At 56.5% G+C, this 14,028-nt stretch overlaps 1 long non-coding RNA gene across 1 annotated transcript; it reads right to left on the bottom strand.

Annotated features, from left to right (window-relative positions):
- Nucleotides 1-465: 465 nt before the first annotated feature.
- LOC140407571 (uncharacterized) lies at nt 466-12,319 on the bottom strand. The gene is made up of 3 exons (XR_011939699.1): nt 12,143-12,319; nt 1,498-1,730; nt 466-628 (listed from the first exon to the last, which is right to left on the bottom strand). It is a non-coding gene; the product is annotated as an uncharacterized lncRNA (long non-coding RNA).
- Between the last annotated feature and the right edge of the window lie 1,709 nt (nt 12,320-14,028).

The following is a 14,028-nucleotide window of genomic DNA, read 5'->3' as shown; positions in this document are numbered from 1 at the left end:
AACCCGCGTTTTTTTTTAACCGTGCTTTCCCGTACATTTTCTCCACAGGAACTCGACACGTAAGGAAGCAACTTCTGTCCGGACCCGTTAACCATCATCAAATTCTTGTTTATCCTCTCTGCTTTTCTGTACATGTCATTTGGTTTTCGAAACTAGAAGTGCCTTGGCGATAACCACCCGCTTTAATACTGCGGTCATCGGCACCGAGGAGTTGACGGGATTGTGTCCAAGTCTGACTCTTTTTTAAAACCGTGTTAATCTTTCCCTTCTGCCCGCTGGGAGAAAATGAGAGATGGGTCGGCTCCGCGGGGTCCAGAGAAGGAGAGACACGGGGCCCAGCGGGATAATAAGGCGATTTACAGACAGATACCGGGGTACAGCATTTTCTTCCAAAGGATCTTTGCCTCTCGAGATGGGAGGGTTGGGCGGGATGGAAGGGGGGGGGGTTGGGGCGGGATGGAAGGGGGGGGGGTTGGGGCGGGATGGAAGGGGGGGGGGGTTGGGGCGGGATGGAAGGGGGGGTCCCTGTCTGTCCCGTTTTCCTCTTTGACTCGGTTCCATCACTGGCTGTGGCCGTCGAGTGGCGGACTTGATCATCTTCCTCCCAGTCTCTGCATTCTGCATCCTCCTTTTCAAAAGGACAGTTTCACATTTAGTGCATCAGGCATTGAAACGGACGGATTTGCGACGGGGGGAAAAACTCCCTTCGCGCCCGAAAGATGTCCCCTGTAGTGCAGAGTCACAGAATGATATCACACAGGGGGGGGGGCCACTCGTCTGCCTCTGTAGCTGCTGTCCAATTGGTGTTGATTGGTTGGCCGGCGGGCTGGGTTTGGTTGGAGGGGTTGCCGTGGGGGATGCAGCATGGAACAGTTAACTGCCCGGCTTTGCTCGATTTCAAACCGGGCGGGTCCACGCAGATTGGTCCAGGCGTTCCCCTGGGGAACGCAACACGGAACGGTTAACTGCCCGGCCTTGCTCGATTTCAAACCGGGCGGGTCCACGCAGATTGGTCAAGGCGTTCCCCTGGGGAATGCAGCACGGAACGGTTAACTGCCCGGCCTTGCTCGATTTCAAACCGGGCGGGTCCACGCAGATTGGTCAAGGCGTTCCCCTGGGGAATGCAGCACGGAACGGTTAACTGCCCGGCCTTGCTCGATTTCAAACCGGGCGGGTCCACGCAGATTGGTCAAGGCGTTCCCCTGGGGGATGCAGCACGGAACGGTTAACTGCGACGGAGGACGGAACAAAATAGCTTCCATCGGCAGCATGTCTTTTCCCGGGAGTATCTGGGATCTGTTGAAGAGACGTGCAATGATCCCACCCTGGCAGCTCCTTCCCGCACCCTGTCGGAGCTCGAAGGCAGTGATGGGCTGGGGGAGTGGGGGAGGGATTTCCCTGGGTTTGGAGTTTCTGGGGATGTGGCTGAAGGACGGACAGTGCCCCCCCCCCCCTCCCCCGGGTACCCCTTTCTTGGTTAATTCTTTCTATTCTCACCGTGACGCCGGCCACGTTGCCTTAGCTGGTGGACGTCTGGGGTACCGGTGTCTTGCGATGCTTTTTCTTTTTGCCGGATCTCCGGATGATTTTGCAAATCCGCCGAGGTTTGGAGGTGACGCTGATAGCCGAGGAGTCAATGTCATCAGTGGGGATATCAATGTCCTCTGCCGGTTCCGGCAGAGGGGTGGGAGTATGAGCTTCCGGCTCCGGGGCCTCTTCAACGATGGCATCTGCAGTCGGGAGAAGCAGCTGTTAGTGCATCCGAGCTGACACCGGGCGGGGGGGTGGGGGGGGGGCATGAGCGAGGGAGTGCTGCACTGTCAGAGGGTCAGTACTGAGGGAGTGCCGCACTGTCAGCGGGTCAGTACTGAGGGAGTGCTGCACTGTCAGGGGGTCAGTACTGAGGGAGTGCCGCACTGTCAGAGGGTCAGTACTGAAGGAGTGCTGCACTGTCAGAGGGTCAGTACTGAGGGAGTGCTGCACTGTCAGAAGGTCAGTACTGAGGGAGTGCGGCACTGTCAGAGGGTCAGTACTGAGGGAGTGCTGCACTGTCAGAGGGTCAGTACTGAGGGAGTGCTGCACTGTCAGAGGGTCAGTACTGAGGGAGTGCTGCACTGTCAGAGGGTCAGTACTGAGGGAGTGCTGCACTGTCAGAGGGTCAGTACTGAGGGAGTGCTGCACTGTCAGAGGGTCAGTACTGAGGGAGTGCGGCACTGTCAGTGGGTCAGTACTGAGGGAGTGCGGCACTGTCAGTGGGTCAGTACTGAGGGAGTGCTGCACTGTCAGAGGGTCAGTACTGAGGGAGTGCTGCACTGTCAGAGGGTCAGTGCTGAGGGAGCGCCGCACTGTCAGAGGGTCAGTACTGAGGGAGTGCTGCACTGTCAGAGGGTCAGTACTGAGGGAGTGCTGCACTGTCAGAGGGTCAGTACTGAGGGAGTGCTGCACTGTCAGAGGGTCAGTACTGAGGGAGTGCTGCACTGTCAGAGGGTCAGTACTGAGTGAGTGCCGCACTGTCAGAGGGTCAGTACTGAGGGAGTGCTGCACTGTCAGAGGGTCAGTACTGAGGGAGTGCTGCACTGTCAGAGGGTCAGTACTGAGGGAGTGCTGCACTGTCAGAGGGTCAGTGCTGAGGGAGCGCCGCACTGTCAGAGGGTCAGTACTGAGGGAGTGCTGCACTGTCAGAGGGTCAGTACTGAGGGAGTGCTGCACTGTCAGAGGGTCAGTACTGAGGGAGTGCTGCACTGTCAGTGGGTCAGTACTGAGGGAGTGCTCACAGTTGGAGGGTCAGTACTGAGGGAGTGCCGCACTGTCAGAGGGTCAGTACTGAGGGAGTGCCGCACTGTCAGAGGGTCAGTACTGAGGGAGTGCCGCACTGTCAGAGGGTCAGTACTGAGGGAGCGCTGCACTGTCAGAGGGTCAGTACTGAGGGAGTGCTGCACTGTCAGAGGGTCAGTGCTGAGGGAGCGCTGCACTGTCAGAGGGTCAGCACTGAGGGAGTGCTGCACTGTCAGAGGGTCAGTACTGAGGTAGTGCCGCACTGTCGGAGGGTCAGTACTGAGGGAGTGCTGCACTGTCAGAGGGTCAGTGCTGAGGGAGCGCTGCACTGTCAGAGGGTCAGCACTGAGGAAGTGCTCACAGTTGGAGGGTCAGTACTGAGGGAGTGCCGCACTGTCAGAGGGTCAGTACTGAGGGAGTGCCGCACTGTCAGAGGGTCAGTACTGAGGGAGTGCCGCACTGTCAGAGGGTCAGTACTGAGGTAGTGCCGCACTGTCGGAGGGTCAGTACTGAGGGAGTGCTGCACTGTCAGAGGGTCAGTACTGAGGTAGTGCTGCACTGTCGGAGGGTCAGTACTGACGGAGTGCCGCACTGTCAGAGGGTCAGTACTGAGGGATTGCTGCACTGTCAGAGGGTCAGTACTGAGGGAGTGCCGCACTGTCTGAGGGTCAGTACTGAGGGATTGCTGCACTGTCGGAGGGTCAGTACTGAGGGAGCGCTGCACTGTCGGAGGGTCAGTACTGAGGGAGTGCTGCACTGTCAGAGGGTCAGTGCTGAGGGAGTGCTGCACTGTCAGAGAGTCAGTACTGAGGGAGTGCTGCACTGTCAGAGGGTCAGTACTGAGGGAGTGCTGCACTGTCAGAGGGTCAGTGCTGAGGGAGCGCTGCACTGTCAGAGGGTCAGTACTGAGGGAGTGCTGCACTGTCAGTGGGTCAGTACTGAGGGAGTGCTGCACTGTCAGAGGGTCAGTACTGAGGGAGTGCCGCACTGTCAGAGGATCAGTGCTGAGGGAGTGCTGCACTGTCAGAGGGTCAGTGCTGAGGGAGTGCTGCACTGTCAGAGGGTCAGTACTGAGGGAGTGCTGCACTGTCGGAGGGTCAGTACTGAGGGAGTGCTGCACTGTCAGAGGGTCAGTACTGAGGTAGTGCCGCACTGTCGGAGGGTCAGTACTGAGGGAGTGCTGCACTGTCAGAGGGTCAGTGCTGAGGGAGTGCTGCACTGTCAGAGGGTCAGTACTGAGGTAGTGCTGCACTGTCGGAGGGTCAGTACTGAGGGAGTGCTGCACTGTCAGAGGGTCAGTACTGAGGGAGCGCTGCACTGTCAGAGGGTCAGTACTGAGGGAGTGCTGCACTGTCAGAGGGTCAGCACTGAGGAAGTGCTCACAGTTGGAGGGTCAGTACTGAGGGAGTGCCGCACTGTCAGAGGGTCAGTACTGAGGTAGTGCTGCACTGTCGGATGGTCAGTACTGAGGGAGTGCTGCACTGTCAGAGGGTCAGTGCTGAGGGAGCGCTGCACTGTCAGAGGGTCAATACTGAGGGAGTGCTGCACTGTCAGAGGGTCAGTACTGAGGGAGTGCTGCACTGTCAGAGGGTCAGCACTGAGGAAGTGCTCACAGTTGGAGGGTCAGTATTGAGGGAGTGCTGCACTGTCAGAGGGTCAGTACTGAGGGAGCGCTGCACTGTCGGAGGGTCAGTGCTGAGGGAGTGCTGCACTGTCAGAGCGTCAGTACTGAGGGAGTGCCGCACTGTCAGAGGGTCAGTACTGAGGGAGTGCCGCACTGTCAGAGGGTCAGTACTGAGGGAGTGCTGCACTGTCGGAGGGTCAGTACTGAGGGAGTGCTGCACTGTCGGAGGGTCAGTACTGAGGGAGTGCTGCACTGTCGGAGGGTCAGTACTGAGGGAGTGCTGCACTGTCGGAGGGTCAGTACTGAGGGAGTGCTGCACTGTCGGAGGGTCAGTACTGAGGGAGTGATGCAGTGTCAGAGGGTCAGTACTGAGGGAGCGCTGCACTGTCAGAGGGTCAGTACTGAGGGAGGGTCAGTACTGAGGGAGTGCCGCCCTGTCAGAGGGTCAGTACTGAGGAAATGCCGCACTGTCAGATGGTCAGTACTGAGGGAGTGTTGCACTGTCAGAGGGTCAGTACTGAGGGCGTGCTGCACTGTCAGAGGGTCAGTATTGAGGGAGTGCTGCACTGTCAGAAGGTCAGTACTGAGGGAGTGCCGCACTGTCAGAGGGTCAGTACTGAGGGAGTGCTGCACTGTCAGAGGGTCAGGACTGAGGGAGCGCCGCACTGTCAGAGGGTCAGTACTGAAGGAGTGCTGTACTGTCAGAGGGTCAGTAGTGAAGGAGTGCCGCACTGTCGGAGGGTCAGTACTGAGGGAGTGCCGCACTGTCAGAGGGTCAGTACTGCGGGAGTGCTGCACTGTCAGAGGGTCAGTACTGCGGGAGTGCTGCACTGTCAGAGGGTCAGTACTGAGGGAGTGCTGCACCGCCAGAGGGTCAGTACTGAGGGAGTGCTGCGCTGTCAGAGGGTCAGTACTGAGGGAGTGTTGCACTGGGTGTGAGTGGGTCGGAGTCTGGAATTTGGGGGCATTTTTATGGGTTCAGAGTGTAGATTTGGGGGGTCTGGATTTTGGAGATTTGGGGTCTGGATTTTGGGGGGTTGTGTCTGGATTTTGAGGGGATTGGGTCTGGATTTTGGGGGTTCAGGGTCTGGATTTTGGGGGTTTGGGTCTGGATTTTGGGGGTTTGGGTCTGGATTTTGGGGGGGGTTGGGTCTGGATTTTGGGGGGGTTGGGTCTGGATTTTGGGGGGGTTGGGTCTGGATTTTGGGGGGGTTGGGTCTGGATTTTGGGGGCTGAGGGTCTGGAGTTTGGGGGTTTGGGTCTGGATTTTGGGGGTTCAGGGTCTGGATTTTAGGGGGTTGTGTCTGGATTTTGAGGGGATTGGGTCTGGATTTTGGGGGTTCAGGGTCTGGATTTTGGGGGTTTGGGTCTGGATTTTGGAGGTTTGGGTCTGGATTTTGGGGGGGTTGGGTCTGGATTTTGGGGGGGTTGGGTCTGGATTTTGGGGGGGTTGGTTCTGGATTTTGGGGGTTCAGAGTCTGGATTTTGGGGGGTTGGGTCTGGATTTTGGGGGTTCAGGGATTGATTTTAGGGGTTTGGGTCTGGATTTTGGGGGGTTCGGGTCTGGATTTTGGTGATTTTGGGGTCTGGATTTTGGGGATTTGGGGCCTGGATTTGGAGGTCTGGATTTTGGGGATTCGGGGTCTGGGTTTTGGGGATCAGGGTCTGGGTTTTGCTGGTTCGGGGTCTGGGTTTTGGGGATCAGGGTCTGGGCTTTGGGGATCAGGGTCTGGGCTTTGGGGATCAGGGTCTGGGCTTTGGGGATCAGGGTCTGTGTTTTGGGTATCAGGGTCTGTGTTTTGGGGATCAAGGTCTGGGTTTTGGGGGGTTCGGGGTCTGGATTTTGGGGATCAGGGTCTGGGTTTTGGGGATCAGGGTCTGGGTTTTGGGGATCAGGGTCTGGGTTTTGGGGGTTCAGGGTCTGGATTTTGGGGATCAGGGTCTGGGGTTTGGGGATCAGGGTCTGGGTTTTGGGGATTTGGGGTCTGGGGTTTGGGGATCCGCGTCTGGATTTTGGGGATTCGGGGTCTGGATTTTGGGGATTCGGGGTCTGGATTTTGGGGATTCGGGGTCTGGGTTTTGGGGATCAGGGTCTGGGTTTTGGGGATCGGGGTCTGGGTTTTGGGGATCAGGGTCTGGATTTTGGGGATCAGGGTGTGGATTTTGGGTTTCGGGGTCTGGGTTTTGGGGATCAGGGTCTGGAATTTGGGGATCAGGGTCTGGATTTTGGGGATCAGGGTCTGGATTTTGGGGATAAGGGTCTGGGTTTTGGGTTCATGGTCTGGATTTTGGGGTCTGGATTTTGGAGGTTCAGGGCGTGGATTTTGGGGAGTCCGGGTCTCGATTTTGGGTGTCAGGGTTTGGATTTTGGGGATCAGGGTCTGGATTTTGGGGATCAAGGTCTGGATTTGGCGGGTTCAGGGTCTGGATTTTGTGGTCTGGATGTTGGGGGGTTGAGCCTGGATTTTGGGGATTTGGGGTCTGGGTTTTGGGGATTTGGGGTCTGGATTTTGGGGGTTCAGGGTCTGGGTTTTGGGGATCAGGGTTTGGATTTTGGGGATATGGGGTCTGGGTTTTGCTGGTTCGGGTTCTGGGTTTTGGGGATCTGGGTTTTGGGGATTCGGGGTCTGGGTTTTGGGGATCAGGGTCTGGGTTTTGGGGATCAGGGTCTGGATTTTGGGGATCAGGGTCTGGGTTTTGGGGATCAGGGTCTGGGTTTTGGGGATCAGGGTCTGGGTTTTGGGGATTTGGGGTCTGGGTTTTGGGGGTTCAGGGTCTGGATTTTGGGGATCAGGGTCTGGGGTTTGGGGATCAGGGTCTGGGTTTTGGGGATTTGGGGTCTGGGGTTTGGGGATCCGCGTCTGGATTTTGGGGATTCGGGGTCTGGATTTTGGGGATTCGGGGTCTGGATTTTGGGGATTCGGGGTCTGGGTTTTGGGGATCAGGGTCTGGATTTTGGGGATTCGGGGTCTGGGTTTTGGGGATCAGGGTCTGGATTTTGGGGATCAGGGTGTGGATTTTGGGTTTCGGGGTCTGGGTTTTGGGGATCAGGGTCTGGAATTTGGGGATCAGGGTCTGGATTTTGGGGATCAGGGTCTGGATTTTGGGGATAAGGGTCTGGGTTTTGGGTTGATGGTCTGGATTTTGGGGTCTGGATTTTGGAGGTTCAGGGCGTGGATTTTGGGGAGTCCGGGTCTCGATTTTGGGTGTCAGGGTTTGGATTTTGGGGATCAGGGTCTGGATTTTGGGGATCAAGGTCTGGATTTGGCGGGTTCAGGGTCTGGATTTTGTGGTCTGGATGTTGGGGGGTTGAGCCTGGATTTTGGGGATTTGGGGTCTGGGTTTTGGGGATTTGGGGTCTGGATTTTGGGGGTTCAGGGTCTGGGTTTTGGGGATCAGGGTTTGGATTTTGGGGATATGGGGTCTGGGTTTTGCTGGTTCGGGTTCTGGGTTTTGGGGATCAGGGTCTGGGTTTTGGGGATTCGGGGTCTGGGTTTTGGGGATCAGGGTCTGGGTTTTGGGGATCAGGGTCTGGATTTTGGGGATCAGGGTCTGGGTTTTGGGGATCAGGGTCTGGGTTTTGGGGATCAGGGTCTGGGTTTTGGGGATTCGGGGTCTGGGTTTTGGGGAACAGGGTCTGGGTTTTGGGGGGGTTCAGGGTCTGGGTTTTGGGATCAGGGTCTGGGTTTTGGGGATCAAGGTCTGGGTTTTGGGGATCAGCGCCTGGATTTTGGGGATCTGGGTCTGGATTTTGGGGATCAGGGTCTGGATTTTGGGGATCAGGGTCTGGGTTTTGGGGGGTTCAGGGTCTGGATTTTGGGGATCAGGGTCTGGGTTTTGGGGATCAGGGTCTTGGTTTTGGGGATCAGGGTCTTGGTTTTGGGGATCAGGGTCTGGATTTTGGGGTATGGATTTTGGAGGTTCAGGGCAAGGATTTTGGGGATTCCGGGTCTGGATTTTGGGGGTCAGGGTCTGGATTTGGGGGATCAGGGTCTGGATTTTGGGGATCAGGGTCTGGATTTGGGCGGTTCAGGGTCTGGATTTTGTGGTCTGGATTTTGGGGGGTTGAGCCTAGATTTGGGGGATTTGGGGTCTGGATTTTGGGGGGTTGAGCCTAGATTTGGGGGATTTGGGGTCTGGATTTTGGGGATTTGTGGTCTGGGTTTTGGGGATTTGGGATCTGGATTTGGGGTCTGTGTTTTGGGGATTTGGGGTCTGGATTTTGGGGGTTCAGGGTCTGGGTTTTGGGGATCAGGGTTTGGATTTTGGGGATATGGGGTCTGGGTTTTGCTGGTTCAGGGTCTGGGTTTTGGGGATCAGGGTCTGGGTTTTGGGGATTCGGGGTCTGGGTTTTGGGGATCAGGTTCTGGGTTTTGGGGATCAGGTCTGGGTTTTGGGGGTCTGGGTTTTGGGGATCAGAGTCTGGGTTTTGGGGATCAGGGTCTGGGTTTTGGGGGTCTGGGTTTTGGGGATCAGAGTCTGGGTTTTGGGGATCAGGGTCTGGGTTTTGGGGGTCTGGGTTTTGGGGATCAGGGTCTGGATTTTGTGGGCTTCAGGGTCTGGGTTTTGGGGATCAGGGTCTGGGTTTTTGGGATCTGGGTTTTGGGGATCAGGGTCTGGGTTTTGGGGATCGGGGTCTGGGTTTTGGGGATCGGGGTCTGGATTTTGGGGATCGGGGTCTGGGTTTTGGGGATCGGGGTCTGGGTTTTGGGGATCGGGGTCTGGGTTTTGGGGATTCGGGGTCTGGGTTTTGGGGATCAGAGTCTGGAATTTGGGGGTTCAGTGTCTGCATTTTGGGAATAGGGTCTGGGTTTTGGGGATTTGGGGTCTGGGTTTTGGGGATCAAGGTCTGGGTTTTGGGGATCAGGGTCTGGATTTTGGGGATCAGGGTCTGGGTTTTGGGGATCAGGGTCTGGAATCTGGGGATCAGGGTCTGGGTTTTGGGGATTTGGGGTGTGGGTTTTGGGGATCAGGGTCTGGGTTTTGGGGATCAGGGTCTGGGTTTTGGGGATCAGGGTCTGCGTTTTGAGGATCAGGGTCTGGAATTTGGGGATCAGGGTCTGGGTTTTGGGGATTTGGGATCTGGATTTTGGGGATCAGGGTCTGAGTTTTGGGGATCAGGGTCTGGGTTTTGGGGATCAGGGTCTGGGTTTTGGGGATCAGGGTCTGGATTTTGGGGATTCGGGGTCTGGGTTTTGGGGATCAGGGTCTGGATTTTGGGGTCTGGATTTGGGGGGTTCAGGGTCTGGATTTTGGGGGTTCAGTGTCTGGATTTTACGGGGCCAGGGTCTGGATTTGGGGGGTCAGGGTCTGGATTTTGGGGGGTTGGGTCGGGATTTTGGGGGTTCAGGGTCTGGATTTTGGGGGTTTGGGGTCTGGATTTTGGGGGTTCGGGGTCTGGATTTTGGGGGTTCGGGGTCTGGATTTTGGGGGTTCGGGGTCTGGATTTTGGGGGTTCGGGGTCTGGATTTTGGGGGGTTGGGTCTGGATTTTGGGGGTTTGGGTTCTGGATTTTACGGGTTCGGGGTCTGGATTTTGGGGGTTCAGGGTCTGGCTTTTGGGGGGTTGGGTCTGGATTTTGGGGGTTCGGGTTTGGATTTTACGGGATCAGGGTCTGGGTTTTGGGTTTCGGGGTCTGGGTTTTGGGGATCAGGGTCTGGATTTTACGGGATCAGGGTCTGGGTTTTGGGGATCAGGGTCTGGGTTTTGGGGGTTTGGGGTCTGGATTTTGGGGATTCGGGGTCTGGGTTTTGGGGATCAGGGTCTGGGTTTTGGGGATCAGGGTCTGGGTTTTGGGGATCAGGGTCTGGGTTTTAGGGATCAGGGTCTGGGTTTTGGGGGTTCAGGGTCTGTGTTGTGGGGATCAAGGTCTGGGTTTTGGGGATCAGGGTCAGGAGTTTGTGTGGGTTCAGGGTCTGAACTTTGGGGATCAAGGTCTGGGTTTTGGGGGTTCAGGGTCTGGAGTTTGGGGGGTTCAGGTCTGGATTTTGGGGGTTTGGGGTCTGCATTTTGGAGATCAGGTTCTCCGTTTTGGGGGTTCAGGAGCTGGATTTTGGTGTTCCGGATCTGGATTTTGGGGGTTCAGGGTTTGTATTTTGGGGTTCAGGGTTTGTATTTTGGGGTGTTGGGGTCTGGATTTTGGGGGGTTGTGGTCTGGATTTTGGGGTTCAGGGTCTGGATTTTGGGGGGTTGGGGTCTGGATTTTGGGGGTTCGGGTCTGGATTTTACGGGATCAGGGTCTGGGTTTTGGGTTTCGGGGTCTGGGTTTTGGGGATCAGGGTCTGGATTTTACGGGATCAGGGTCTGGGTTTTGGGGATCAGGGTCTGGGTTTTGGGGGTTTGGGGTCTGGATTTTGGGGATTCGGGGTCTGGGTTTTGGGGATCAGGGTCTGGGTTTTGGGGATCAGGGTCTGGGTTTTGGGGATCAGGGTCTGGGTTTTGGGGATCGGGGTCTGGGTTTTGGGGATCGGGGTCTGGGTTTGGGGGATCGGGGTCTGGGTTTGGGGGATCGGGGTCTGGGTTTGGGGGATCAGGGTCTGGGTTTGGGGGATCAGGGTCTGGGTTGGGGGGATCAGGGTCTGGGTTGGGGGATCAGGGTCTGGGTTTGGGGGATCAGGGTCTGGGTTTGGGGGATCAGGGTCTGGGTTTGGGGGATCAGGGTCTGGATTTTGGGGGGTTGGGGTCTGGATTTTGGAGATCAGAGGCTGGATTTTGGGGGTTCGGGTCTGGATTTTGGGGGCCTGGGTCTGGATTTTGGGGGTTAGGGGTCTGGATTTTGGGGGTTAGGGGTCTGGATTTTGGGGATCAGGGTCTGGGTTTTGGGGGTTCGGGGTCTGGGTTTTGGGGGTTCGGGGTCTGGATTTTGGGGGTTTGGGGTCTGGATTTTGGGGGTTTGGGGTCTGGATTTTGGGGGTTCGGGGTCTGGATTTTGGGGGTTCGGGGTCTGGATTTTGGGGGGTTGGGTCTGGATTTTGGGGTTCGGGGTCTGGATTTTGGGGTTCAGGGTCTGGATTTTGGGGGTTCGGGGTCTGGATTTTGGGGGGTTGGGTCTGGATTTTGGGGGTTCAGGGTCTGGATTTTGGGGGGTTGGGTCTGAATTTTGGGGGGTCGGGGTCTGGGTTTTGGGGGTTGGGTCTGGATTTTGGGGGTTCAGGGTCTGGATTTTGGGGGGTTGGGTCTGGATTTTGGGGGTTCAGGGTCTGGATTTTGGGGGGTTGGGTCTGAATTTTGGGGGGTCGGGGTCTGGGTTTTGGGGGTTGGGTCTGGATTTTGGGGGTTCAGGGTCTGGATTTTGGGGGGTTGGGTCTGAATTTTGGGGGGTCGGGGTCTGGATTTTGGGGGTTTGGGTCTGGATTTTGGGGGGGGTTGGGTCTGGATTTTGGGGGGTTGGGTCTGGATTTTGGGGGTTTGGGTCTGGATTTTGGGGGGTCGGGGTCTGGATTTTGGGGGTTGGGTCTGAATTTTGGGGGTCGGGGTCTGGGTTTTGGGGGTTCAGGGTCTGGATTTTGGGGGGTTGGGTCTGGATTTTGGGGGTTTGGGTCTGGATTTTGGGGGGTCGGGGTCTGGATTTTGGGGGGTTGGGTCTGGATTTTGGGGGTTCAGGGTCTGGATTTTGGGGGGTCGGGTCTGGATTTTGGGGGGTTGGGTCTGGATTTTGGGGGTTCAGGGTCTGGATTTTGGGGGTTGGGTCTGAATTTTGGGGGGTCGGGGTCTGGGGTTTGGGGGTCAGGGACGGGGCACTACCTGTCGTTTTCTTTGAAGCTCCGCAGCCCATCCTGGGTCCGGCCGGAGCGGCAGCTGAGCCGCTGCTTGTGAAAGGCGGACCCGGGAGCCGCTCTTGTGACGGGGCAGCACCGGGAAACGTAACAAGGGAGAGGCGGCAGGACCGGGGGGAGAGCGGGGAGGAAGGGAAAGAGTGAGACAGGGAAAGGAAGGTGGGGAGCGAGAGAAGGGGGGGGGGGATAGTGGGAGGGAAAAAATGATTGAGAAAGGAGGGAGAGAGAAAGAGAGGGAGGAAGGTGGAGAGGGGGAGAGAGAAAGATGGAGGGAGAAAGAGGGAGGGAGAGGGGAAGGGAGAAATAGGGTGAGAAAGGGGGAGAGAGGGAGTGTGAAAGGGGGAGAGAGGGAGGAAGAGGAGAGAGGGGAAGGGAGAAATAGGGGGAGAGAGGGAGTGTGAAAGGGGGAGAGAGGGAGGAAGAGGAGAGAGGGGAAGGGAGAAATAGGGGGAGAAAGGGGGGGAGAGGGAGTGAGAAAGGGGGAGAGAGGGAGTGTGAAAGGGGGAGAGAGGGAGGAAGAGGAGAGCGGGGAAGGGAGAAATAGGGGGAGAAAGGGGGAGAGAGGGAGTGAGAAAGGGGAAGTGGGGAGTGAGAAAGGGGGAGAGGAAGTGAGGGGGAGAGGGAGTGAGAAGGGGGAGAGAGGGAGGGAGAAAGAGGGTGAGAAAGGGAGGGAGACAGGAGGCGGGAGGGAGGGAAGGTGGGGAGTGGGAGGGGAGGGAAGGGAGGGGGAAGGGGTAGAGGGAGGGAGGCAGAGAGAGGAGAGGGAATGGGAGGGGAAGAGGGAGGGAAGGAAAGTGGGGAAGTTGAGAGGGAAGGGGACAGGGTAAGAGAGCGGGGAAAGAAAGGTGGGAAGAGAAGGGGGAAGGAGAAGGAAAAGAGGGAGGGAAAGGGAAGGAGAGAAAGAGAAGAGGGAGGGAATGAGAGAGGCAGGTTCAGAGGAATGGAATGTGTGGGATGGAGAGCAAGGGAAGAAAGGCTGGGCAAGAGAGGAAGGGGAAAGAGAAATAGATCGAAAGAGAGGGAAGGAGAGGAGGAAGAGAAAGTGAGAGATGGAAAGGAAGAGGGGAGGGGTGAGAGGGAAGGAGAAAGGGCGGAGAGAGAGAACATAGAACATTACAGCGCAGTACAGGCCCTTCGGCCCTCGATGTTGCGCCGACCTGTGAAACCACTCTAAAGGCCATCTACACTATTCCCTTATCGTCCATATGTCTATCCAATGACCATTTGAATGCCCTTAGTGTTGGCGAGTCCACTACTGTTGCAGGCAGGGCATTCCACGCCCTTACTACTCTCTGAGTAAAGAACCTACCTCTGACATCTGTCTTATATCTATCTCCCCGCAATTTAAAGCTATGTCCCCTCGTGCTAGACATCACCATCCGAGGGAAAAGGCTCTCACTGTCCACCCTATCCAATCCTCTGATCATCTTGTATGCCTCAATTAAGTCACCTCTTAACCTTCTTCTCTCTAACGAAAGCAGCCTCATGTCCCTCAGCCTTCCCTCATAAGATCTTCCCTCCAGACCAGGCAACATTCTGGTAAATCTCCTCTGCACCCTTTCCAATGCTTCCACATCCTTCCTATAATGCGGCGACCAGAATTGCACGCAATACTCCAAATGCGGCCGCACCAGAGTTTTGTACAGCTGCAACATGACCTCATGGCTCCGAAACTCAATCCCTCTACCAATAAAAGCCAATACACCGTATGCCTTCTTAACAACCCTCTCAACCTGGGTGGCAACTTTCAGGGATCTATGTACATGGACACCGAGATCTCTCTGCTCATCCACACTGCCAAGAATCTTACCATTAGCCCAGTACTCTGTCTTCCTGTTATTCCTTCCAAAATGA

The sequence above is a fragment of the Scyliorhinus torazame genome, unplaced genomic scaffold (genome assembly GCF_047496885.1).
Source record: "Scyliorhinus torazame isolate Kashiwa2021f unplaced genomic scaffold, sScyTor2.1 scaffold_1605, whole genome shotgun sequence".
Lineage (NCBI taxonomy): Eukaryota > Metazoa > Chordata > Chondrichthyes > Carcharhiniformes > Scyliorhinidae > Scyliorhinus > Scyliorhinus torazame.
This window is presented reverse-complemented; position numbering and strand designations above follow the sequence as displayed.